Raw genomic sequence first — 27169 nt, forward strand, 5'->3', positions numbered from 1 at the left:
TTTTGCTATGTAAGTTAGTCAATTGTTTTTTTGTTGTACATAGATTTTTTTTTTTTTTTCGGCTTCGGTATTTTAATTTTTCATGATCCTTATTCGATTACTCGATTATTCGAACTAGTTCATGGCTTAATCGTCTACTAACATAATCGATAGCTGCAGCCCTACATGGTAATATAACAAGGGTCACGATGTAGAAATCGCAGTCATCAAGGAGTGGTCGAGAGTTTGTTTTTCATATATTTACCCTTTTAAACGTTTTACATATCGGAGAAAATGAGACAGTAACAAAAAAAATACAATTAAGCGATAGTTATGAGGTAGATGTTCGTGACTTTTTTACAGACACCATTTTTTTTCATTGTGACGTAATTTGTTTAAAAGTAAAATATGCGAGTGAATAATTTTTTATAGCCTTTTTTTTTTTTTTTAACGAAATATCAGACATCAATTAATGATTCTATGCTAAAAATGACAGACATTCTGATAATAAATATAATGAATTACCTTCATTTTATGGCTGGGTCGAAACAAAAGCGGTTGCGCAACGTCTGTAAACGGGGGTTTCCAGGGTAAAACGGACACATTAAAAACAGTTTGGGGGCTTAATGCACTATGAATCTGCTATCGCAGCATCTAGACATATTGTTCAAAAACAACAGTTGTTTTGGCTTAAAATACAGCAGTTTCTTTTAAAGAGGAGTGCAAGAGCAGAAACTGCTTTTTCTGTCTTGTCTGTGTTTTCCGCAAAATTTATTGTTTGCATTGTCACATTGTAATGACTGTAAACCTGTAGGTTCAACAAACACACACTATCTTTGGGTCTGTTGTGTGCATTGGGGGGCACAACTCCTGAGTAAATCCTATGAGAATTCAGTCCCACTAGGTTGCCTTTGTGTACAGAAATTTTTAATTGACCACATAAACACATTACATGAGTGAGCACAACCAAACGGCTGTTGTAAATAAAGCTGACGCATTTTAAAGCTTTCATTAATCGAAATGCTCCCTCAAATGTTGACGTTGCCAATTATTAGTTGTGAATTTAACAGCGCAGAAAAGGAAGCTGAGAAGCTGTAAACTAACAACATCAAAAATCGACAAGACTACATCATGTTGAATGCCTTCTCATTGTTTATAAACTTGATCAAGAGGTAGCCTCGGGCTCCAGTGGAATAGACTGTGTGTATGATGCTTAACTCTACTGATTTTCATGACATTTCAGTTATACGTGAGTTGAAAAACTGTGTTACATCATCTGACTGTAAAATAATTTCCTTTAATACTGTGATAACCAGCGGGAGACCTTATTTCGTACTGTGTCTGTGCGTAGGTGGTAAGATGCATAATCAAATTAAATTAAATTAAATGCCAAGCATGTTATCCTAAGTTGATTACTCAGTTTTCAGTCCTTACCTGCAGTGACTGCCACCTCTTACTTTAATCTTCTCTGATCTAAAGCTGCTTTCGCCAACAGCAAAGTTAAAGATACAGAAGGGCAAAAAAAGAAAAAAAAACTGTAGGTCGTTGTACCTGTGCTCCCTTGTATATTTTGAAGTTGTTGCTTGGAGCGTACACAATCCTTACATCACAAGCTCTCTTGCTCAGGTTCCTGACAGTGAAGCCCTAAGGTCAAGCGCAAACCTCAGTAAGTTTTAACGGGAAAATGTATTACACATTTTCTGCCAGTGTTTAACAGCCATGTTGTAATGCCCAAATTACTAATTAGTGTACAATTTGTCATTTAGCATTAACTAAAATATGACTTGGTGAGAGAGAGATTGCATACTTCATACAGTTTTCCTATAATTTGTAGCGTGTTGTGACTTACTTATTTGAAAAGAAAAAAAAAGGGAGTTGGGACGGGGCTTTACAGTCCCGGCCCGGCTCCCCCCTGTTTTTAATGCACCACACACCAAGGTTGTGGGATGGTTGGGACCTGTTGGGGGTGGGGGTACCTCACGGCTGCCTCCTCACCACAGGCCCCGCCATCTCTGCACCTTTTTTAAATGCACCACACATCATACTCCACAGGAGAGCTCTGGCAAAGGACGGTGGGACGGGCGACTGGGCAGAAGCTCCATGCTGCGGTCCCACTGCCCCAAGCCAAGCTCTCCTATTTTAATGCATACATTGCACTACCCTCCCCTCACACCCCCATCACGGTGCTGGGTGATGGCTGCCAGTCGGGAACCTGGCAGCCACAGTAATAGGGTGGTAGGTGGGTCCCACACTTTTTTATATGGCGTGGCTCCTGGGGTGTGGCCTCCCCTCTGCCTCGGCTGCCGGCCGCGGGAGTAGGTTGGGGGGTCGGGTCTCCGATCTTGCATCGCCCCGTGGCAGTTCCTGGGCGTTCTCCTGCCTCCGCCTTCCCCTCTCTTCTCTGGCTGGGCATCCGCCCTGCGCTCCGTCGCGGGTCGCTGACCGGGCGCCGGTGTATCAGCGGGGTGTCGCCTGCACCGGCGGGGGACCCTGCCTTGCCTGGGGCTTGGTGGGCCGCTGGGGGTCCCGTGGCGTGCCGTGCCGGTTGGGGGGCTGCGGCTGTGGCTCGTGGCCCGGGTGGGCGGGCGGGGGTGGGTGTAGGCGTGGGGTTGGTGATGCGTCCCCTCCTGCCATCCCCGAAGGCCGGTTGATGGGTGCGCGGGTGGCCCGGGGGACCACCCTGGGTCCCGGGGGGGGGACGATGGCTCCTTTGCTGGGCTGCGGGAGGAGGGATGGGCTGCGCGTGGCCCCCCGCGCCCGCCCTCCCTCCCTCCCCGGGCTGGCTGGGTGGGGGCTGTGGCCCTGGGTTGGCGCCCGCGCGGCTTCTCCGCCCGTTTGCGTGGCTGTCGCGCGCCCGGTGGGGCCTGCGTGCTGCTGGATGTGGTAGGGCATTCTCGGGTCGGGGGTCCCGGTGCCGGGATTGGCGATGCGGCGGCGTAGGGTTGGTCGCCAACGGGCTTACTCATAAGAGATTCACACGATTACTGGGTTCTAGATCACAGAACTGATTTGTGTACACTCTACCCCTTTCAATCACTTAGCTTATAGGCTTATAGACACCCCCACCCCCATTCTCCTCTTTCACTGGCCAATAGGCCCCCACATGGTGTAAACCGGAAATACATCTCGCTGACGATAGCACCAGCATATTAGTAACTAGTTTAGATGTTCAATGTATTTCTAGTTGTTGTTTGTGTATGTGTTTCTTTTCCTTCTTCTCTTGTATTTCTTTTCTTCTGTCCCCCCATAATCCCTTCCTGTTCGCTGCTTTGTCATAATAAAAAGGTATTTTGAATGATCACAATGGGAGTATGTCAGACTAACAATGTGAAACATTAAAACTGTTCAGAATCTGGGCACTTAGACTTCCATTCTCTGTGTCAAACAGCTGAACAGGACAGGTTTAAAAAAAAAAAAAAAAAAAAAAAAAAATGAAAAAAAAACCAGTGCCTGGCAAAGTTGTAATGATAACTACATAGCATAGTGCAAAAGCTCCATGTTTATTTTCTTGTTGAGCATGAACTCCTCTGTTTTTAAAGATAAGAATAAATGCCGTACTCCTTCAGCAATCAGTAAAAAGGAAGGTAAATAGTACGGTTCTTCCGATCATGTTTTTTTGCGCCCGATCCGATCCCGATCGTTTTAGTTTGAGTATCTGCCGATCCCGATATTTCCCGATCCAATTGCTTTTTTTTTTTTTTGCTCCCGATTCAATTCCAATCATTCCCGATAATTTTTCCCGATCATATACATTTTGGCAATGCATTAAGAAAAAAATGAATAAAACTCGGCCGAATATATACATTCAACATACAGTACATAAGTACTGTATTTGTTTATCATGACAATAAATCCTCAAGATGGCATTTACATTATTAACATTCTTTGTGTGAGAGGGATCCACGGATAGAAAGACTTGTGACTTTGTATATTTTGACTGAATATTGCCATCTAGCGTATTTGTTGAGCTTTCAGTAAATGATACTGTGGCCATCCCAAATGCATGATGGGAAGTGGAACCATGACTGTGCGTCGTGCTACCAATTGATATATCTTCTCTGCGTTGGAAAATAACTTAAGGTGTTAAGACAAAGATCAATTGCCACCTTGCTTCCCCACATTGCTTCCCATGATATATCTAATCACAGGGAGAGGGATTGCAAGGCTTTAGCCAATTAAATAAAGGCTCCAAAGGCTGCCAAAATTCACTCTACTCATTTTGCGCTGCGTTTTATCTCTCTATATAGGTAAAACGGCGTCATTACAGTTTGAGCGCGACAATGAGTGAGAGGGTCGTGCAGCGCATACATTAATTGCATTAAATATTTTAACATGACACATTTTTTAATAAATTAATTGCCGCCGTTATCGGGATATTTTTGATAACCCTACCGTAAGCCTAAACAAAAGACTCTGGATGAGTGTAACATATTGTGTCTGTAACGTTAAATACAATTAGAAAACGATTTAATTTATATATATATATATATATATATATATATTTAAAGGCATGACCGATATTTTTTTGCCGATTCTGATACTTTGAAAATGACGTGATCGGTACGTACGATCGGGACGTGATGGTCCCGATCGATCGGGACATCTCTAGTAAATAGCATGAAAATGACTTTGAGCTTGGTGGATGGGTTGGCTGGTCGGACAAGTCGCTAAGCATGTGTGACACACCAAACTTAGGTGGTTGGTACCGTTTTCACAGAAGCCTCGCAGTCACACTGTATGTTTCCACAAGAATGCAAAATGTAAAGAATAAAAAGAAATATAATAAATCGAATAAAACTAATTTGTGCATTGTGCCCTTTTTTAATTTCACTTCAAGAATGACCCATTTAGAAATACAGTCCTTCCATTATAATTTTACACTGAAATTTGTCATATATTAAAATGTATTGCATATCATTACTATTAATGATTTATTTTAGGCCATATCACTTTGCTCTCAGACTCTAAGCAGTTAGTCTAGACCTAAAAAATCTGAAAAAGCCATTAATTGTTTACCTACGGTATTACACATAATTACATATTTGCATTTGTATGAAAGCTAACAGTATTTTTTGCTTTACTGAGCCAATTAAACAAAATAAAACAATAAATAAAAACAATAAAAATAAAATGGCTGCCCCTTTCGTGTCCTTTCATTGTTACAATATCATCTTAAATTGTTATGATGTACTGTATTTCCTGTCATGTCACCGCTTTCTAAACCGCAATGCTGTGGTACCTCGAGATACAAAAGATCTTAAATTGTTATGATGTACTGTATTTCCTGTCATGTCATCGCTTTCTAAACAGCAATGCAATGGTACCTCAAGATACGAAAGCTTTGGTACACGCAATTCAAACCATCTCTAAAATATGCCATATTTTTCTGTAAATTATTGTTGTAATGGAAAGATAAGACGGATATATACATTCAACATACTGTACATAAGTACTGTATTTGTTTATTATAACAATAAATACATAAGATGGCATTAACATTCTTTCTGTGAAAGGGAACCACGGATAGAAAGACTTGTAATACTTAAAAGATAAATGTGAGTACAAGTTATAGTAATTTTATATTAAAACCCCTCTGTATGTTTTCATTTTAATAAAATTTGTAAAATTTTCCAAAAAAACCCAAAACTAATAGCTCGCCATTGTAGAAGGTAGTGATTGAAATACAACACAAGGTGTCAAGGGCGAGTTTTAGATTAAGATCTTGCCAAGTTTTTCTAGTGCGTTTTGCTCCTCGACTGACGCCGTAGTTTCCTGGTTCATTGTACCTTACGTTCATTTGAGTGTTGTTTCACAACGTACGAGACCTCTGATAGTTTGTATATTGTGACTAAATATTGCCATCTAGTGTATTTGTTGAGCTAAACAAAATGTTTGGATAGAGTTTGACCAAAGTCTAAGTATTATTTTGCATAGCTATTTTGGCTGGGAATTCCTGTTTTGTTGTGCTTTCAGTAAATGATACTGTGGCGACATAACTGTTCTGCCCAAATGCATGATGGGAAATTGTGAAACCATGACTGTCAGTGGTGGCTGCAAATTGTATATCTTCTCTGCGTTGTGTTCAATACAGGGTGGTAAGAAAAAGATTATCTCCTGTCATTCTTCCCCACGTCGCTAGTCACAATAGTTATAACTGATGTGGAAGAGATGCCAAAGTTTATGACAAAAAATAACGAATAACAAATGCCTGTGTCCACTCATTCGCTTGTCTCTGGCTCTTAGCTCTCAGTGTACATAAAACGACATCATTGTAGTCTGTTTGCGGCAATGCATGAGTGGGTCGTTCCGCGTATGCGTAAATGCGTTAAATATTTTAACGTGATTAATTTAAAAAATTAATTATCGTCCGTTGACGCGATAAATTTGACAGCCCTAATATAAAACAAAAAAGAATATAATTTACAAGCGATACTTTATTAAGGCACAAACAGCGAGATGAAATAACAAGCAGTGGCTGCCGAACTTAGCTCGTCTTCGTGTTTGCTGCGAGCCTGAGTAGTCATGTGATAACATCTGTGGAAGGAGCTGGAACCTTATAAACTAGTTACACTTAAGCACCACCATTGACAACACATTACAAATAAAGACAGGCAATGAGACGACATGACAGCAAATTTAAAGTGCCGTTTTAGGATAGCTTGAAATGAATTGGGCGATTTATATGAAAAACATGATTCATTACAGAAAAAATCATTATACGAAAACCTCTCCGGAATGAGTTAATTTCATATCTTTCTGTGTCTATGCATCTATCATGCATTTGGATTATAGAGAGATGCCAGTTTGCAGTCAAGCGGAGCAACTGTGTTTGTGGGTCTGCTTCTGTTCAGGTAAACAATTGTTAGTGACCTCGCTGATGGCTTTCCAACCATTGGAGTCACAAAATCATGTAACTTAAAAGCCCATGTTGAGTAGAAAAGCAGGATATGAGCCCCGTCGCCATGGTGACACTGGTGAGTTAGCAGCAAAAGAATGTCGCTATCCACCGGAGAAAACATATTCTTTAATATAAACAAATTCAGCCTGCTGCTGTCCACTCATCCAACTAGGGTGAGCACATGTGCTACTGTGACCAAAGAACTGATAAGGGTTGGCAAGAAGATCTGCATATGTCCTTTACAAAGCCCTAAAGAATACATCGCCTGCATGGAACCAACACACAAAATAATCCTGTTCATTTTTACCTGCAAGACACACGTAACAAAAACACCCTCCCTCCCGACAAAAAAAAAAAAAAAAAAAATTATATGAGACAGAGACAAACTAAATTGTCATTCAAAGTCAACGAAGTGACTACCGTAGTCTATATTAGGGGCAAGAAGGTACTAGGTAAATAACCCCAGCCTCCATTTGTAAAATGAATGAGTTTTTAATAGGTGGAATGTAATAATAATAATTTGATATTAACTCAGACAAAAATTCAAAAACTTCATACTTTAAAGAGGACTCCTAGTGCTGCTCCCATGACTCCGTATGGGTCCACTCTTTTTTACTTGCACTTTGGGTAAACACCACTGTAGTTATGGCTCACACCCACAGTAAATGGGTATTATGCACTTTGGGAGATGACAAGCCCTTTAAAATTTGTTAATATCACAGTAGGAAAAATAAGGGGTTAAAAGTACTGTAGGCCTACTGTAATCTGGAAAATTCCATTACCACAGTCATTAAAATAATATATCATAATCTCTAAACTACATAAATCCTAAAGTAGCAGGTTGTAAAAGCAGATCATAGCCCCTTGATGCCTATATATTAATGATATTCCAAATCAAATCAGCTTCAATGCATTTTTTACCGTAAATGCCTGTTGTCGCTAATTTGCACATACTGTACACAAACTTATATTCTATTATTGTTTTTACTTTTTATGTATTCTTTTATTTTATTATTATTATTATTATTATTATGTATTTTACTTAAAGCAACACAATAACTTTTCGTCGATTTTAGCGACGCTGGTGGACAAACGCGGTAGTGTTTTGCTTTAAGGAAGACTACGTTTCCAATGAAGACCAGCTCTCCATTTCCAATGAGGACCAGCGCACACCCGCGCAGTGTTGTAAAATCATCAATCATTCAAAAATCAATCTGCCGGTCACCTGCAGAAGGATTAAACAACATTTCTGTTTCAGCCGCTGTGTCAAGGATGAATAGTAATAAGGTAATTAATCCAGTTGTGGCTAAACAATAGCATATAACGGTTAGTAACCGTTTGGCTTTGTGTGGCTAACTCCCCACCTGAACTCGTTGGGGGTGGGGTGGGGGGGGGGGGGGGTTATTCTGTATATCCTGGTAGCCTCTCTTTTTTTTCCTCCTCCGAGAAAACTATTTGTCTCTTTTGTTGCTCTGCCCTCTTTGCAGCATTTGCGCGAAAGCGTTCGCATTGCGTTCGCGTTCCCTCTTTATAAGAAATGGGGAAGGGGGAGGTGATGTATGCCGTAAAGCAGTCAGCACATTTGTAGCTTTTTTTTTGCAGGTTCCTGCCACCCTCCTCAAAGTTAATTAGTGCCAGTGAACACGATACAGACCCCCTCAAGATATAAAAGAGGTCATTTAACTAGTTGTCAGTCAACATACTATCACAAATGATATGAAAAAAATGTATAAAGGTTGAAAAGTCACCTAGTGTTGCTTTAACTTTGTCAATGGGATTTAGCATCTAGTTCAGTGGTTCTTAACCTGGGTTCGATCAAACCCCAGGGGTTCGGTGAGTCAGCCTTAGGGGTTCAGTGAAGGTTAAGACTTGCAGGGCCCTATTTTTGGATGCTGACTAAATCCAGGCAAAGTGGCGTTTTAGACTAGGTTTTGGACTGGTTAGTCCCCAATTTACAGGCTTTATTCCAATTCTTTCACTTGCTCGTGCTCTATCTGATTGGAGAAGAAATGGGTTTGCTAAGTGGAAGGTTGACTCTCACTTGTATGAGGAAGTACAACAGATCTTCGGATAACGTGCACTGCGTTAACATACAAAAAAACATTTGCGTCACATTTTCCGACATTAGTATGTGCGGCAAGGTCATGACAGAATGAAAATGTCGACATGAAAACAAAAATAGAAACAGCGTGAAATGAATTGGGCTTCATTGCATTTTCCAATGTTTTTTTCCCAATTTTTCCAAAAAGCAAAGGCAAAATTATTTGTTGTAAATTCACACTGTTTATTGGATTTGTAAGAAGATTCGCGTTTATTCTCAACCCTATTCCTCCAAATTTGAATTAAAGATATGCGCATTGGGCCAGTCTTGGTTTAGTGGTCTGATGATGCTGTAGGCTTAAAGATTAAACATACATTTTGGACAGTTTAAAAACATGCTGTGTAAATATGAAGAAATTTGAATGGAAATTCACTTGGGTTTAGCTAAATCGATTTTGAATTTGAAAAAGAAAGCTCTTTGTAATTCCAAAGGGTTCGGTTGATGCACGTGTGAAACTCATGGGGTTCAGTACCTTTAGCTGTCACGTCTGGGTGAGGGTGGTCTCTTCCTGCTTTATTTTGAAGCCTCACCCTCCAGTGTCCACCACTCACCCTTCCTGCAGTCTCACCTGTCTATGATTATGATTACCTATTGTTCCCACCTGTGCCCCATTTCTCGTGTGCTTAAATTGTTTGTCTCTCCCTAGTCTCGTGCCAAAGTGTCTTTGTTGTCACTACAGCCCGTATTCATAGTACAAGATATTCTACGTTGTGAGTTTATTCATAGTGTTCTACAGTTTGTTCTTTTATGCCTAGTGCCAAGTCTTTTGTAATAGTATTCTACTCCAGTGCATTTTGCCTGGCTCTCTTGTTTCCCGTTTGTACCATTTTATTTCATAGCTCGTTATTTCCTCCTTCTGGAACGCCCTCAGTTTGTTACTGCTTCTGATTATCTGTGTTCAATAAAGACTGAATTCTGCACGTGAGTCCGCTCCATTCCGTCCAAGTGTGATATTAGAAAGGTTAAGAACCACTGATCTAGTTGTAAGCAAAAACACTAGGGAAAGATTTTTTAAATGTTAACTCATTGACAGTGATAGAACTTTCAATTGGGATGGCTGGCATTGAACGATTGTTTCACTGCCATTGACGGCAATAGACGTCCAATCCAATTTGACTGTCCAACCCTTCCAATCAAAATGGATTGGATGACTATTACAGTCATCCGATCAAATATATTGCTTGTTATTACGGAGCAAATGAAATGGTTTTGGTCAAAATGTTGGATGCAAATTCAAACAAATTACTGCGACATGATGAAATGCTCAAAAACAGTATGACTATGACTGGCTAAACGACAATTATCTATTTTTTAACATACTGTTCTTCCTCTTAGGCGAGGACTAATGCATTTCAAAGAGCTCATTACAATTCTGTTTCCACTTAAAATATAACTTGTCCTCTTCTGTGACAACACTGGCGCAAATGAAATGCACCTCTGCGGGCAAAATACAGCCAATTTTAACTAACTGACTCATCTAAAGCAAACAAGTGGCTGCAGCACAATGTGTGCAGGGAAAACTGGAGACATAAGACTAAAAGCCCATGGGGTTGGTCCTCTGATGCGTGCTTGGCCTTTCTCATATAAACTAATGGGGCTCGAAGAGCAGACTCGGCACACTACAAAAATCTTCTATCGACCAAAAGGCTGGACTCAAGCTTCTTTTCCACCCACGTGAATGAGTAATTGTAATCTCAGAGGCCTTTCGCAAGTCAATAGTAGCAGTCTGTACCTAAATATACTTCCCTCTGTTTTTCTGCCTCCTGTCGGCAGTGATGCAGTTAATCTGTTTTGTTGTAATGTGGTGTGTGGCGGTGCTCAATGAGGAGCACACGTTACATGCTGAGAGAACAATCCAGCAATGAAGGAATATGGTGCAGGTGGTCAGTTTAGCGGGAGCTGGTAAAATGCATGAGCATCCACCTCAGCAAGGTTCATACCCAAATCCTACACTTTGCTCATCTAGAATGTCGGAATGCTTTTGAACTGGAAGCTTGGCATTACTCTTCAAATGATTTATTAAAACCAATTTTATACTTGCATCTTCAGATCTGGTTGTAATTTTGTAATTCAAGTCATAAAAACTATACTACGTACAATCGGCTTAGTTGTTACTGTTTTACATAATAGTAGTAATGCGAAACAAGCTTGGCTATTTAGCTTCACGTAAAATTGGAATTGGTTCCTCTTCACACCTCAGTAGCTAATCTGACCATTCTGTAGCTGTTGTTGGTTGCCATGGTTACAAAATCCTTGCGTGTAGTATGGCAGTACTGTACTGTTACTGCACCATTCAATTGAAATGCAGGGGAGTGGGTTCATGTTTTATGCTGGAGAAATGTAGGGCATACTTAGTTTCACTGTTGTTGTTTATATTTTGAAGGTGCAATGGGAGATAAATTATTAAGGACTGGACATCGTGGTTTTATCTAATTTATTCCCGACTCGCTGTTTGCGCCAAAGCATGATGAGTATTGTAAAGTATAATACTGGCATGTCAACTCATCTAACAGGATTTGAGTTGGATACTATATTTACACGGCACCCAGTTCAGGGTGTACTACACCTCCTGCCTATAGCTAACAACCTAGTGAGGGTAAGTGGCACAGAAGATGAATGAATGAGGCCTATTTCAACAGCACAGAATAAGGAAAACATTTACATCGTGTTATAGATTATATTGCATGTATTTCTTTCAATAGTATAGAGGGACAGAGATGTTAATGATATGTAAACACGGTAAAACGTATCCCTAGAAGTGTTTTTAAAACCTGAGTACCCAAGATTGCTACCAGAGTCTGGCTTCAAAACAGAGCAATCCCTTTTTAACCTGCATTATGTTCGATTTCATCGTACAACTTTTGAATTATTCTACATGGCGACACCATTTCTTCATGACAATTGAATGCGAGGTGTTTTTTTTTCCTCACCACAATCATTAAATCATAATCTCTTTTTAATTTCAAAATTATCGAGTGGACTGGGCTATCGTCACGTGTTTTGGAAAACACTTTTTTTCCCTTTTGCACATTTTTCTTGGCACTGGTCATCAGCACATTAACAGTACCCAAATCTCAGTTGTAATCTTGAACTAAAAGAGAACTCTGAAGGCAGAAAATTCCGCCTAAGCAGCCAAATTTAAAGCATCACCATATTTGGTAGAGTGAGCACTCCCTTGATGTATGAACATTCCTCTCCTCATCATATCACCTACCCTGTAAATGTAAGAGCTAAATAACTAATCATATTTAGCATTTTAGTGTTAACTAGGGCTGTCAAACAATTAAAATTTTTAATCGAGTTAATCACAGCTTAAAATTAATTAATCGTAATTCATCGCAATTCAAACCATCTATAAAATATACCATATTTTTCTGTAAATTATTGTTGGAATGGAAAGATAAGACACAAGACGGAAATATACATTCAACATACTGTACATAAGTACTGTATTTGTTTATTATGACAATAAATCAACAAGATGGACTTAACATTCTGTTAAAGCGATCCATGGATAGAAAGACTTGTAGTTTTTAAAAGATAAATGTTAGTACAAGTTATAGAAATTTTATATTAAAACCCCTCTTAATGTTTTCGTTTTAATAAATTTTGTAAAATTTTCAATCAAAAAATAAACTATTAGCTCGCCATTGTTAATGTCAATACACAATGCTCATGGTGCTGAACCCCATGAAATTAGTCGCACCCAAGCACCAGCAGAGGGTGACAAAACATCAAAAACACAAGTAACAAGTGGACATGACACTGTGCTGTCATTTTAATCTGTTTGAGCGGGGCATGTGCGTTAATTGCGTCAAATATTTTAACGTGATTAATTTAAAAAATTAATTACCGCCCGTTAACGCGATAATTTTGACAGCCCTAGTCTTAACATGTTAGCAAAAATACTATTTCCCTTCAATAATCAGACGTTCCTGCTTTTTTTGTTGTTGTTTTAGTACATGATAAAGATATTAAAACCATACAATAAAGATATTAAAACCAACAATAAAATACATCTAAAATATGCATGCATGAAAAAGAAAGTTTGTGTGGGCAGACAAAAGAGCCCCTGTATTACTGGTGCACGATAATTATTGGTCCGATAATAGGAATTATGACGTCATCCCGATAAATCCAATAACGTTTATAATAGGACCGATAATATGTACTGTCCTGGCTTTGCAGTGGTATGGGAAATCAGTTGACCATTTGTGGGGGCATTGCTCCCACCTGCTGGTCAGAATAATTCAATGCATCTATTTTTTGTTACAGTAGTTTGGTTCAATCACTTACACATTGTGGTGTCTAGCGGTAGCATTGACAGTCGTGAATGCTTTCTGTTACGTTTCCGCCTTGGAATAAATGTATTTTATGTTTACTATAACATATGGATGTGCAATATATGTTTACTTCTGTGGTGAAGGGTCATATTTACAGAACCTAATAAGTTGTTGTGTTATAGAAGCCAGCCAATGCTTTAGTAGCTCAAGCTAGTGTGCTATGCTATACGTATAATAGTTGTGTATATAAGTGTATTGTGCAGTTTGTTGTATATTGAATATGTGTATTTTTCTGTTGTACTTTCACAATATTAAGACGAGTGTCTTCCCATAAAAGCAAGAAAAGACCAAGCCTTGTGGTTTACGGAAGTGCATTCATTCTTAGCTGGCTGTCGGGCAGTGCAGAAGTGAAACGCACTGTTTTGTTCTTGTCATTATGAAAAATCTGATGAGATCAAAGGCAACTCTATGTTGAATCCAACACTAGTTTAAAAAAAAATAAAATAAAAAATTTAAACCTCCAGGTGTTCAAAAGGTTATACATTTAAATAATATGTATTTATTATCGGTTTTCGATATCGGTATAGGCTTTGAGGAGCAGGAAGTTATCGGTATCGGTTTCAAAAAATGGATATCGTGCACCCCTACCCTGTATGCAAGAAATGAGTGATGAAGTGATAACAGGCCAATGCGCTGACAGTTGATAAACCACGTCACACCCATATGGCATAGCCAAATGATAACCAATGGATATAACGTTCTAAGATGACATCGTGCGCCCAATCAGCCAGCCCGCCCATTCCCGGCTGACGTTGACAGAAGATCATCAGCGTTGCCCTGATCGCAAAGACACATGAACTCTTTTGCCCAATCCAAGACTGACGCAGCTCTTAGATGACGCCCCGCCTCCTGGCCCCCTTTAAAAAGTGGAACAAATTCTCCGGACATCGTCAATTCTCTGGAAGCCTAGGGGCATGCTGCTAAAATGGGACCCTAAGCCCAATTGTTTCCCCCCTGGTTTTGTCGCTCGTTCCTTGTTATTTTTGACTGTTCTCGACTCTCGGAATAAATTGTCAACATTTTGGAAAGTCATTATAGAATCTTTTCTTCAGATTATCAAAGTGAGTGTTCTTGGCGTTTAGCTATGAGGTCAATCAACAACATCCATTATCAGGACATCTGACATCTGTGACCTTTGATGTTTGACCTTATTACCCCAAAATTTAATCACCTCTTCTACTCCATATTACAAACATATCCTGCGAGTTTTATTTGTTCTTGCGTTATCTTAAACACAATCATACAGAAAAACAAACATACGGTACTGAACACATCACCTGCTTTCTGCAGGTTTTACATACTGGCAGAGGTAATTATTGTACTGTAGTAAACCTTAGTCTAAATAAATGTGGCTTGCTCCTCAGTTGACTGTAATTAAAGATCCTAAAAGGTTTTTTTTTATTCAAGTAAGGCCGTGTTTCTTTGACTATGCCATTTTTGAGAGAGAACATCAACAGCAATGAAGAATATATCATTTGCAAGAACATCCAGAGTGCAGCTAGAGTTACGCTGACAATAACAACAATGATCACTATAGCATGTTGATCATTTTGCAAGATGTTGGGACAATATCAATTCAATTGTAAACACGTATACATTTTCATAAACTATGAATTCAGTCTCAGGGTGAATCAATGCCAAGGTGAAATATTAATAAATTTTCATTTAGAATTCCCCTTCAAACATTCTATTTGTGGATAGAGGGTGGCCCTTTGAAGCTCTGTGATAAGACTTGAGGGCAGACAATCACCTCCATTTAGATTTCTTGGCATTTACAGTAAATGGTACTTAAAGCAATTGAAATCCACTCGATAAATCAGTCTCAATTTTTGATTGGTGTACAATTTGTGTAATAAAAAGAACAAGCATGCATGTGTCATTAAAGTAAACCATTATTGATTGAGAGAATGATTTTTCTAGCCAGTCTACCTAAAGTAGGCAAGATAGTTGCCATCAGAAGGCATAGATCTCAGTCTTTAGGCTAATATTTATATTTGCAATCAGGAATCTTAATATGTGTAGTTGAGAGAGACAATGACAAGAGACAAGCCATTATTCACTGAGAAGATAAAAAAAAAAAAAAAAAGAACTTTAACAAAAGCTTTTCCTAATAAAAATGACTTGTTCAATATACAATGGGTGTAAAAAGTCTACCATCTAATAACCTTAACCCTAAAACGTTTTTGTAATGTTATTCACAAAAAAGAGCATAAGATATATTTAAAAACATTTTTCCAATTAATGTGATTTACAGTATAAACTGTAAAACACAATTTCAAATAATAATAATACTACCCTCTTATAACTGCGCTCATTAGCTCATAACACACACTCCATGCTGAAAAGGGCTTTTTATATCCACTGTAATTGGCCTGTTATAGATGTGACTCAGTTTTCCAATGCCTTTTGACAGCACAGAAACAGGGATGCAAACTGTTCCATCTGTTTTGTATCACTCATACTGTGTTTGGATTTCTGAATTCTCCGCTTTTGATTTGGGTGTGCCTGAAAATGAGCTGCAAGCCACTCTGCTAACAGATGAATTTCCAAATCCCTGTCAAATTTCATTGTCACCCATCTGGTGAGCAAGATATTTTTCACACCAACTTGAGTGTCCAATAGTCATCTTGAGCGCAAATCTCTGGCTCATGCCGGCAGAGATTCTTTATTTGAAAAAAAGAAAATAACATAAACTGCATATTGGTTTCACTGTGTAAAATGTTGCAATAACAATATTGATATAAAAAAAAGCTGTGAAACTGAATAGTGTTTTGTCTAGAAACACAAATGGAGCATACAGGTATGTGATTAATACTTTGCATGTAAGAAGACACAGTATGTGTGCATGAACAGCTCTTTAAGCAAAATGGGATTTCAAGGATATTCTATCAGTAATGCCCATCAAACACAGCTACAAAAATAATCATAATGAGTAGCTATTACTTACTGTTTGCCTCGTTGTTGAACAATCTTTTTAATAGAAAAAAAAAAAAAACTTGGTGAAAAATTAACTACGACCACCTGACTCGCACCCTAAACGTCTCATCAGTCCAGAGACATGATAAGCACACCCACATAGCGCGCATGCCCTTTGCTGGCGAACTCCAAACCTGCAAGCAACAATACTCACCAGCCCAGAGAATGTGCACGCCCTAAACTGGTTAACATGGAATTTACAGGCAACAATAAGTCTGCAATTAATTAATCAAATCAGTGGTTCGTGAGACAAATAACTCTGGCTCATAGGATTGATGAGTACAGTGATCCCTCATTTTTCGCGGTTAATCGGGAAACCCCAACACAAAAATCGAAAATCCATGATGTAGAAGTAGTCTATTTACATAAATGTAGATTTTTATAAATGTTTTTAAGCACAGCAAATATAAAACTTAAAAGAGCTAAAAAAAGAGCTATATCAAAAGAAAACAATGATTTGTACATGTATACATGCATATAGCTTAACATTTTTAAATAAATTAACGCATTAGATTGCAACGGCTCCTTCCTTCACTGACAATAATGATGATGATTATGAAAAAAATGATGATGATTAAGAATGATTAAGAAGATGACACAACGCATAAGTGTGAAGGGAGCCTTACACAATACTTCAATAATTCGTGAAAAACTGAAACTGCAAAATTCGAAGTGCAAATTTGGCGAGAGATCTCTGTATACATTCCAAGAATACAGTGGTCCCTCGCTACTTCGCGCTTCAAACTTCGCGTCCTCAGTCCATTGCGGATTTTTTGTCAATTAAAAAAAAAAAAAAAAAAGAATATATACAGATGAGCTGTCCCGAGCCAATCGCGTAATCTCACTCTCCCTCCCTCCCTCTCCCTGCTCTCTGTTTATCAGGCAGTGCACTGGAGTTGCTTTTTAAAGTTAAAGATGATTGACAGATGTTTAATGTTTGGTCTTGCCACAGATGCCTGGAACCTGAAGCTTCAAAGCGCTGCATGCATCAATCATCGTTTAACGTTTTAAGTTTTAAACAGTTGTGGTGGCAACTCATTGTGTGGAAGTGAGGCGCTTGAGTGGTTTGAGTAGACTCACTCAATGAAGCATTTAATAAAGACAAGCATTTTTATACTTCATTCGTGCTTAAAAATAATTCAGTGGCACAGTAACATGTTTAAAACCTATGATTGTTACATTTGAAGTGCTTAAAAACATTTATTAATATACAGTATATAGTCACAAACCTTATATGTATCTCTTTCCAGTGCTAAATATGAATAAATACATTGAACAGACACACACAAAAAAATGACTTTTTTTTGGGGGGGGGGGCGCGCTACATCCGCCGCGTTATGGTCCCTGTTAACCACGAAAAACGAGGATTTACTGCATACCTATCAAATTTCATGCTGATGTGTTCGCGCATACCAAAGGAGTAGAAAATTTAGAATGTGTCCTTACCAAGAAGAACAAAAAGAAAGCAAATGGCTTTTTGAGACCTCTCTTCGAGTCGTCTTAAAAACGCTGGTCCATTTTGGTAGTTGATACTCGAGCTTTACGTACGCGTCTGGTGTGTTTTATTTCATTTATAAATATGAATGATATGCATCAAACTTTGTGAATCATTGTATGAATCAGGTTATTGAATGCATTATTGTAAACCTATTATTGACTGTAATAGAGTTAATGATACTATAACATAGTTTTTAAATCAACGTAGTAGGCAGGGAGGTCACATAAGGACAAGATCGATCAGGATGGATGACGATCTTCAAATGCGCTTTTCAAAGCGCAGATCTGTGATCTCCTTAACCCAACTTCGGGTCATCAGTCAGTGACGTTTGATGACTTTTTTTCAAGCCAAACACGGGACGTGAAGAAACCTGTTTCTTCTCCTGTCATTGTCTGACACAAAGTGTGCCACAAGTGCAAATAAGGTACAGGAAAAAGCCCATAAATGATGCAAAAGGGGTCCGAGAAGTGAGCACCTCAAACAATGTAAAGAATAGAATAAAATTTGCCCAACTTTATATGTCCACAATAATGCCAAAGTCCATTCTGACACGTCTACCCGTTGAGCACGACAACGGACAAGTCGAGGGCTGCGCGTTACAAAAAAACATAGTGCCCACAGTGTTTATTTGCTCAGTGATTTTTGAACAGGTTGCCTTCAGGGTTGCCAAGGGCCATAATCCAATTTTACTAATTATTTCATAAAGGTATTATTTATTAATTACAAGTATTTCTTTTTTCAACTTTCTATGCGAAAAATGAAACGTGAAAAGCAAAATAAGTTGAACAATTTACCTTGAAATGGAAGAGTGCACGATAGACCTGTTACAGGAAATACATTAAACGAGTTAAACAATGTGTGATAAATGAACGTTGCATTTGCTGTTGTTTGTGTCAGTGTAGTTTGTTTATATTTGAACCATGACAGTGGTCTGTTAGCAAAGCGGTATCAACAGTAGAAAAATTATTGCTGAGGGAATCTTATAAGGCCTCATTCATGATCAGTGACATTCATTATTCTCTTTTGCAGTCACTGCTGTGTTGAACAATAGCAATCTGTTTACATTACTCCAGAACAATTGCATATTTGAAATGGTGTGAACCTGGTAAAGGCAACTGTTTTTTTCCAATCTACTGTGGCTAAGATGCTTGTTCGAATCTGCATCAGTTTGGGCATGGGTTACATTTCAACAACATTAAAGTCATATATAAGGTAAGCTCTTGTTGCGTTATTTACGGTAAAGGTGCACAATGTACGATTTTCTCTTCAATTATATATGAAATGGCCATAATATATGAAATATATCTATATTTTTTAAATTTTATTTGTATATTTTTCGACTATAAGTCGCACCTTAGTATAAGTCGCACAAGCCATAAAATGCCCAACGAAGAGGAAAAATCATATAAGTCGCACTGGAGTATAAGTTGCATTTTAGGGGAAATTTTCCAACACATAGAACAGATCTGTCATCTTGAAAGGCAATATAATATAAAAATTCAATAGAGAACAACATGCTGAATAAGTGTACAGTGCATGAACAACGAAATGCGAATATACTGTCCTCACCAGGACGCTACGGCTCGGTCCTGGCTATACAGTGAGCTAAACTCCCAAGTGACGATGCTGGACGTCCGTATAATTTGCTGAATCAATTTGGTCCTCGATACCAAACAGGTTCGCATCAACGAAAATAAATGATAATTAGCTGCTATTACAGCAATGACAAAAACGGTTAAAATACACACGGGTGGAAAATAGACACAGGCGTTGCCTCTGTAGAGATATTTTACAAGCATAAACAATGAACATAGGTTCGCAGCCGTGTTTCTCTCTTTCTCTCGCCCACTCGCTCAGAGACTCTGCGTAGCTGTCAGTCTTCTGGCATGTGAGCGCTCTTCTTCACGTAAACAAGTGCGAGTGCACCCCCACTTGGGCGTGAAAGCGCCACAAACTAGAAGCATACATTTCAGTTAAAAAAAAAAATCAATAATACAATTGAACACACATTGCCAAAGGCGGAACGCATACGTGGCCATAGCTATTAAGAATTATTCAAATAACTATAGCATAAAGAACCTGCTAACAAGTTCACCAAACAATCAGTGTCACTCCAAAACACCAAAATAACATGTGAAATGATATCATAATGTGTTGATAATTTCACACATAAGTTGCTCCTGAGTATAAGTCGCACCCCCAGCCAAACTATGAAGAAAAAACTGCGACTTATTGTCCGATAAATACAGGATGTATATATTAGGGTTGTTCCGATCATGTTTTTTTTGCTCCCGATCCGATCCTAATCGTTTTAGTTTGAGTATCCACCGATCCGATTGCTTTTTTTTGCTCCCGATTCAATTCCAATCATTCCCGATAATTTTTCCCGATCATATACATTTTGGCAATGCATTAAGAAAAAAAATGAATAAAACTCGGACGAATATATACATTCAACATATAGTACATAAGTACTGTATTTGTTTATTATGACAGTAAATCCTCAAGATGGCATTTACATTATTAACATTCTTTCTGTGAGTGGGATCCACGGATAGAAAGACTTGTGACTTTGTAAATTGTGACTAAATATTGCCATCTAGTGTATTTCAGTAAATGATACTGTGGCCATCCCAAATGCATGATGGGAAGTGGAACCATGACAGTGCGTAGTGCTACCAATTGATATATCTTCTCTGCGTTGGGAAATAACTTAAGGTGTTAAGACAAAGATCAATTGCCACCTTGCTTCCCCACATTGCTTCCTAGGATATTTCTAATCATAGGGAGAAGGGATTGCAAGGCTTTAGCCAATTAATGAATGGCTCCAAAGGCTGCCAAAATTCACTCTACTCATTTTGCGCTGCCTTTTATCTCTCTATATAGGTAAAATGGCGTCATTACAGATTGAGCACGACAATGAGTGAGAGGGTCGTGCAGCGCATGCATTAATTGCGTTAAATATTTTAACGTGACACATTTTTTTTTTAATTAATTGCCGCCGTTATCGGGATAAATTTGATAACCCTACCTTAAGCCTAAACTAAAGACTCTGGATGAGTGTAACATATTATGTCTGTAACGTTAAATACAATTAGAAAATGATTTAATTAAAAAAAAAAATATATATATATATATATATATGTATTTAAAAAAGGCATGGCCGATATTTTTTTGCTGATTCCGATACTTTGAAAATGACGTGATCGGACCCGATCGATCGGCATCTCTAATATATATTATGAAATACTTCTAAAACGTTTCGTAATGGTTAAGCGGAGATGTTCCCATTTTAAAATAGGATTAAGGCTTCGCAATTTTTGTGTGTGTTTTGCTTCTGTGTTCATCATCAGCCAATTACAAGACCAGTTTCCTGTCTTTGTCCAGGTTGCCACAGCTCTGTACGCCCTGTAAAGAAAGGCTGCGCCAACTTTGACAATCTGAATTATGTCTACCATGCACTCAAGCAAAAAAAAAGTTGTTACGAATCTCAAAGGATTCAAGACAACAAGAGAAGCAAAACAAGCATATGCAATTATGTGGCGTGGTTGTGCTATGTTATTTAGCATGTGGATCCACTGACCAATGCTAAGCTATTTAGCATGAAGATCCATTGACCAGAGCAACGATAGTCTTTACGCGAGTCTATATTTAGTCGGTAATTGAAATCAAAATGGATGGAGCAATCTTTGTGGATTCTGCCAATGCATTACCAAATTATATACTGTATGTCTTTACCAGTGTGCTTACATTGAGAAAAGCAGCCCTCCCTCAGTTTGGTCATGGTGACATAAATTAACTTGGACCTCGTATTACTGCTCTTTTAATCGTCAATATTAAATATTTAAATTATTACACTGACAAAATCTTGCATGAAAAATAAAATTAAAATATAACGTCTGAAGAGGACTTGTCACATGCCACTTCTTTTTCTGCAGGTTCTCCAACGTGAAGCAGCATTCTGGCATTCCGAGGGTGAGGACATTTTGTGCTAGTCAATATTTTGATCGAGTTGCAGTACCACTTTCGGCCATCAATTCTACCTTGTGCACCTTTAAATTTTCATGCAAGGCAGGTTTAGCTCATTATGTAAAATAATGTGTTTCACATTGAATTATTACATATGGTTGAGCTAAGAGATGTCCCCTACACATTCTTTGCATGACAGTAATCCCCCAGCCTCTCAGGACACTTTACACCTAATTCTCAGAAGTCTCTCCCATAATGCATAAGACGTATTAATCATAGGCGGAGTTCGACTTTTTGGCCAGGGGGGGCACAACATGTTGATGAACCCAAAACGCAGTGTCAGCAATAATATTAACTTACAAGAATATGTATAATAATAAGTTGAAAATTAACGGTTTTTGTTTCCCATCATTCTTGAGGGGAATTCTAAATCCGGCTGCTTAGGACAGATATGCTTTTCGCCAAGATAGTCATCCATTGAATATGGTACGCCCGCCGGTGTCGTGCCAATGTAGTTACCCCAGTCAAAAATTGTATCCCTTGGGCGGAGCCATATGGAGGTAGATTTGAGTCTTCATTTTTCGATCAAAAAAAAAAAAATAGTGTCTGAATGCAAAAATAAATTTGAAACTCAAAAAAATGCATTTATCATTCTCTGCCCCAATAGTAGCTAATCCGGCTTTTCAACCATCCATATACGATGATGCTTTCAATTCCTGGGCTACTAGAGGTATTTGCAGGCTTAGGGACCTTTACATCGATAATACATTCGCGACATTTGAACAACTGGTGACAAAATTTGGTATTCCTCGGAATAATTTCTTTAGATTTTTGCAAGTGCGCAGTTTTGTTAGCAGTTTGAACACCTGTTTCCCTGCTTTGCCAGAGGAGAATGCTTTGGATACCTTTCTAACGCCTTTACCTTCACTTAAAGGCAGTTTATCGAATATTTACGGCCAAATTTGTGGTCTACAAAATGTCTCATTGGCACCAACTAAAGCACTGTGGGAGCAAGAAATGGGTGTTATGATTTCGGAGGAAGTATGGGAGGCTGCACTGAAAAGAGTTCATTCGTCATCAATTTGTGCACGGCATGGTCTTATTCAGTGCAAAATTATTCACAGAGCACACTGGACTAAGGACAGGTTATCCAGGATTTATGAAGATGTTGCCCCTACCTGTGCACGATGTAACCGTTCACCAGCTAATCATACCCACATGTTCTGGTCCTGCCCGTCTTTATATAAGTTTTGGCTGGAGGTTTTTAACACAATTTCAGCAATATGCAGCGCACAAATAACTCCTGACCCCAGCATAGCGCTGTTTGGAACATCCTTGTCTGTTTTAAAATTATCCAAGATGGACCAGGATAGAATTGCCTTTGTCACTCTTTTGGCAAGACGACTGATTCTACTTGCGTGGAAATCTCCCAGCTCACCCTCTCACACACTCTGGATAAAATCAATTTTAAATTGTGTCCATCTAGAAAAAATCTGGTGTACGCTGGGCGGCTACGAAAACCAATTTTATGCAAGGTGGACCCCTTTTCTGGTGTATGTGGGAGCCTTGAATTTCCCTCAGATTCCAGAATGATGTTTAGCTTATTTTTGCTGTTGTGTGCATGATATAAAAAAATAATAATAATCCCCTTTCGGTTAGTGATGTACAGTATGAGACTGCTCCTCCCGCTGGACCCAAAGGTTCATTTATTTCTATGTATACAGCATTGGATTCTGATTTTTGGGGAGCACTGTGTGGGATTAATTGCTGCTGCTGAACTGCGGAGACAGGATGCTAATATACAGTATATCTTAAGACCGACGAGGTACTGTTTGTGTGTTTAAGTTTTTTTTTGTGTGTTTGCCTGTATGGTTTGATTTGTATTTTCTGTTTTGGGGGGGTATTGTTTTTTATACATTGTCACATAGTTTGTTAGTTTGATTCCACTGCTGAGGAATGGATGCTCAATTTGACATGTGACTGGAAAACAATAAAAAAAAAAAAAAAAAAAAAAAAAAAAAAAAATGCATTTGAAAGCTATTTTTCTTTGAATTTTTGTATATTTGAAGTCAATTTTTTTTTTTTTTTTTTTTTTTGATTGAAGTACTGTTGTTTTGTGTTTGGGCCACATTTTGGCTAGGACATTTGTGTCTTTATTATTCAATCAAAAAATAAGTTGCTTCAAACAAAAAAATATATTTTCAAACAAAAAATCACTTCAATCAAAAAAAAGAAAAAATCAATCATAGAAAATATTCGCATTTGAACACTTAAATTTTTAATTTAAAAAGTTTTCTTTGATTTTAGCAAGCCTTTTTGTTTTTGGCCCATATCATAGGAAGGACATATGTGTCTAAATCATTCATCCCCCAAAAAGTGGCTTCAATCCCCGAAAAATATTTTCAAACAAAGAAAAAAATCATTTGAAAAATAAAGTTGCCCTCCCCAATTTTTTTTTTTTAATATGCAAAGCAAATGACCGTCTAAGGTGCTAGTCACATGATCTGTTCGAAAAATAATTTTGACCCATTATAAAAATCTTTTTTCTTTGTTCGTTTCATTCATTTTTGTTGTTTGTTTTAATGCTTTTACAACTTTTATACATATATAGGAAAGTCAACTGCATGCAATGACACTTTTTGGCCACCGGGGGGGCCTGACCCCCTGCCCCCACCTTAAACTCCGCTTATGATGTTAATAGTTGTTTAAGCAAATAAAAAATTAGCCTGTCGATAACAATATAATCAAACACCACATTTTTGTTTGTTTGTTTGTTTTTCAAGGCTAATCATTTTATTGTCAGTATTTGTGCTATAAAGTGGATAAATGAAAATGACAAAACACAAATTCAACTTTAATAGTAACAAGCATTTGATAACTAGACCATTTCATCACACATGGTGTCGACCTGGATTCATAGTTGCCCTCTTGCAGTGTTTTGATATGAACATTCAGCACTGTTCCTTCAGAACTCACAGGTTGCCAATAGTTTGCTGCATAGGGTCTTGCACAGGACCCTTAATGGTTGAGGACTCACTAAGGAACCATTCAATTTTTAATCAGTATATAAATATTACAAATGCATTCAGCATAGAGCTAGTTAATGTATACACATTTTAAACAGGGATAGGAAGGTTCAGTGCACCTGTATGCATAATAATAAAGGTGCAACGAAAGTGTAGAGTACTTTCGCTGACAAATCTTTGGATTTACTCTTTCACGATTAATTTTGAAGTCTGATGCTTCATTTGCAAAGCAATCCTTCCAACTCCACCAGACTCTACCATGCCAGAAGCGCAAAGAATCAAGAACACTCAAAGCAGCTCTTTCTCCCTATGGATCTAATTTCATACAAACTGCCGTATAGACCATAAGCATGGACTTCTGATAGGGCTGAGCAAATCTTTACATTCGGCGCACCTGTGCTCCAGTGGGACTTCCTCATCTAAAAGGGACATATAATACTGTACATGGATGAAACATTTCAACTCCCATGCAGCAGAAATGTTTCTGCAATATTCATGTGTAAATAATTCCATCTCAAATTGAGAACTGAAGTTACAAACACAGTACAGGAAAATGATTTTTTGTTTCAAAGCAATGCAGATGGTGGCTATGGTTACAGTAAGGAAGCCAGTGTAAGAATGCGCAATGTCCCCAAGCTAATATTCCACCGTTGCAGAGAACATGAACGAGTCAGACAGATTAGTGTCAGTGTGGCACAGGCAGCAATAGTTTTTTTAAGGGAGGGAGAAAAAAAAGTGTGAGCTCCAGCATCGCGACGGCAGCAGGATTTGATTTGTTGTAATCTCCATAAACTCACATCTACTCAAAGCACAATGCTTGGCTTCCCAAAACAAAATTATGTAATGTTCATGAACTCATCATATCCATTCAGAACATAACTTCCAAAAAAATTTACATCAACGTCCTTAAAGGGGGGACGACAAAAAAAAAAAAAAAAAAAAAGTAAAATTTAGATTTAGTAAATTATGTTTTACATTAACTTTATTTGGGCAGTGTTACCACAACCTTTCTGACAAGCATAGTAATTACAGTGATTTACAGTATGACATTTAAGACACAAAGAATTTACAGTGACAGCTGTCACTGTCTCTAATGCTGAATTACACAAAACTTGCCCAAGTCGCAGTTAATGATCATTTGGAGCAACGGGATTGCAGCATCAGCATTGATGAATGAAAACAGCATGTGTCGAGGACTTTGTAAGTAACATATTTGGTAACATCCGAGTGCAATCGCATGCGTTCTCAACTTGATTGTAATTTATACTCTGAACCCGTTTCTTTTTTCTTTTTTTTTTTTTTTTACTTTCTTTTGTTTTTAAGCAAGATTAAAAACCTCGAATTTTCACGTTATTTTCACATTTTAAAAAAATGTGAGTATAACACCAGCTTACCTTAACACCAATATTCCTTCTTGAAATGACCTCGAGTAGAAAGTTGAATTTTTCCTCGCAATGAAGTTTTCTTTATGTTTGATCTGTGTATTTTGGTGCGCGCAAAGCTGAGCCGAAGCGAAAATCTGCTATAGTAGTGTATATAGCGCACCGTCAGTTGTGCCGCTGTGCGTCGAGCACGCTGGAGGATGAGGAGGGGAGCGCGCACACACACACACGCAAGACTACGTCACCTTCTCAGTGCATTTTCAGCAACCGAAGAATAACATCACATCGAAATTATGCCCCCGTTATTTTGTCACTGCTGAAGGTTAACGTGCTTTTCAAGTTCCCCACGCAATAATTCTCTAAAACTATAAAAACTTGTTTGAGTATTTCTGGCACATTATTCTTGAATGAAATGTTTTGCAATTGAGAAAGAAGGCGTCAAAGCTACACTATTTTCAATATTTATATCAAGGGCGTAGGTTTGCATATAGGAACGGTAGGGACATACAGTGGGGCAAATACGTATTTAGTCAACCACCAATTGTGCAAGTTCTCCTACTTGAAAAGATTAGAGAGGCTTGTAATTGTCAACATCGGTAATCCTCAACTATGAGAGACAGAATGAAAAAAACAGAAAATCACTTTGTTTGATTTTTAAAGAATTTTATTTCCAAATTAGAGTGGAAAACAAGTATTTGGTCACCTACAAACCAGCAAGATTTCTGGCTGTCAAAGAGGTCTAACTTCTTCTAACGAGGTCTAACGAGGCTCCACTCATTACATGTATTAATGGCACCTGTTTTAACTCATTATCGGTATAAAAGACACCTGTCCACAACTCAGTCAGTCACACTCCAAACTCCACTATGGCCAAGACCAAAGAGCTGTCGAAGGACACCACAGACAAAATTGTAGACCTGCACCAGGCAGGGAAGACTGAATCTGCAATAGCTAAAACACTTAGTGTAAAGAAATCAACTGTGGGAGCAATTATTAG

The 27169-nt window shown here is 38.3% G+C and overlaps 1 protein-coding gene across 2 annotated transcripts in view; it reads right to left on the reverse strand.

Annotated features, from left to right (window-relative positions):
• The window catches only part of camkvb (CaM kinase-like vesicle-associated b), a 55015-nt gene extending 28659 nt beyond the window's left edge, over nucleotides 1-26356 (reverse strand). Inside the window, exons 1-2 of one of the 2 annotated variants that reach the window (XM_057846423.1) lie at nucleotides 26185-26356; nucleotides 1531-1623 (exon numbers count right to left, since the gene is read on the reverse strand). The gene's annotated coding sequence lies outside the window, so the exon portion shown is untranslated. The remainder of the gene's footprint in view (nucleotides 1-1530; nucleotides 1624-26184) is intronic. The other variant, XM_057846422.1, reaches the window with a different exon arrangement.
• Between the last annotated feature and the right edge of the window lie 813 nt (nucleotides 26357-27169).

Source organism: Corythoichthys intestinalis, chromosome 9 (assembly GCF_030265065.1).
Source record: "Corythoichthys intestinalis isolate RoL2023-P3 chromosome 9, ASM3026506v1, whole genome shotgun sequence".
NCBI lineage: Eukaryota > Metazoa > Chordata > Actinopteri > Syngnathiformes > Syngnathidae > Corythoichthys > Corythoichthys intestinalis.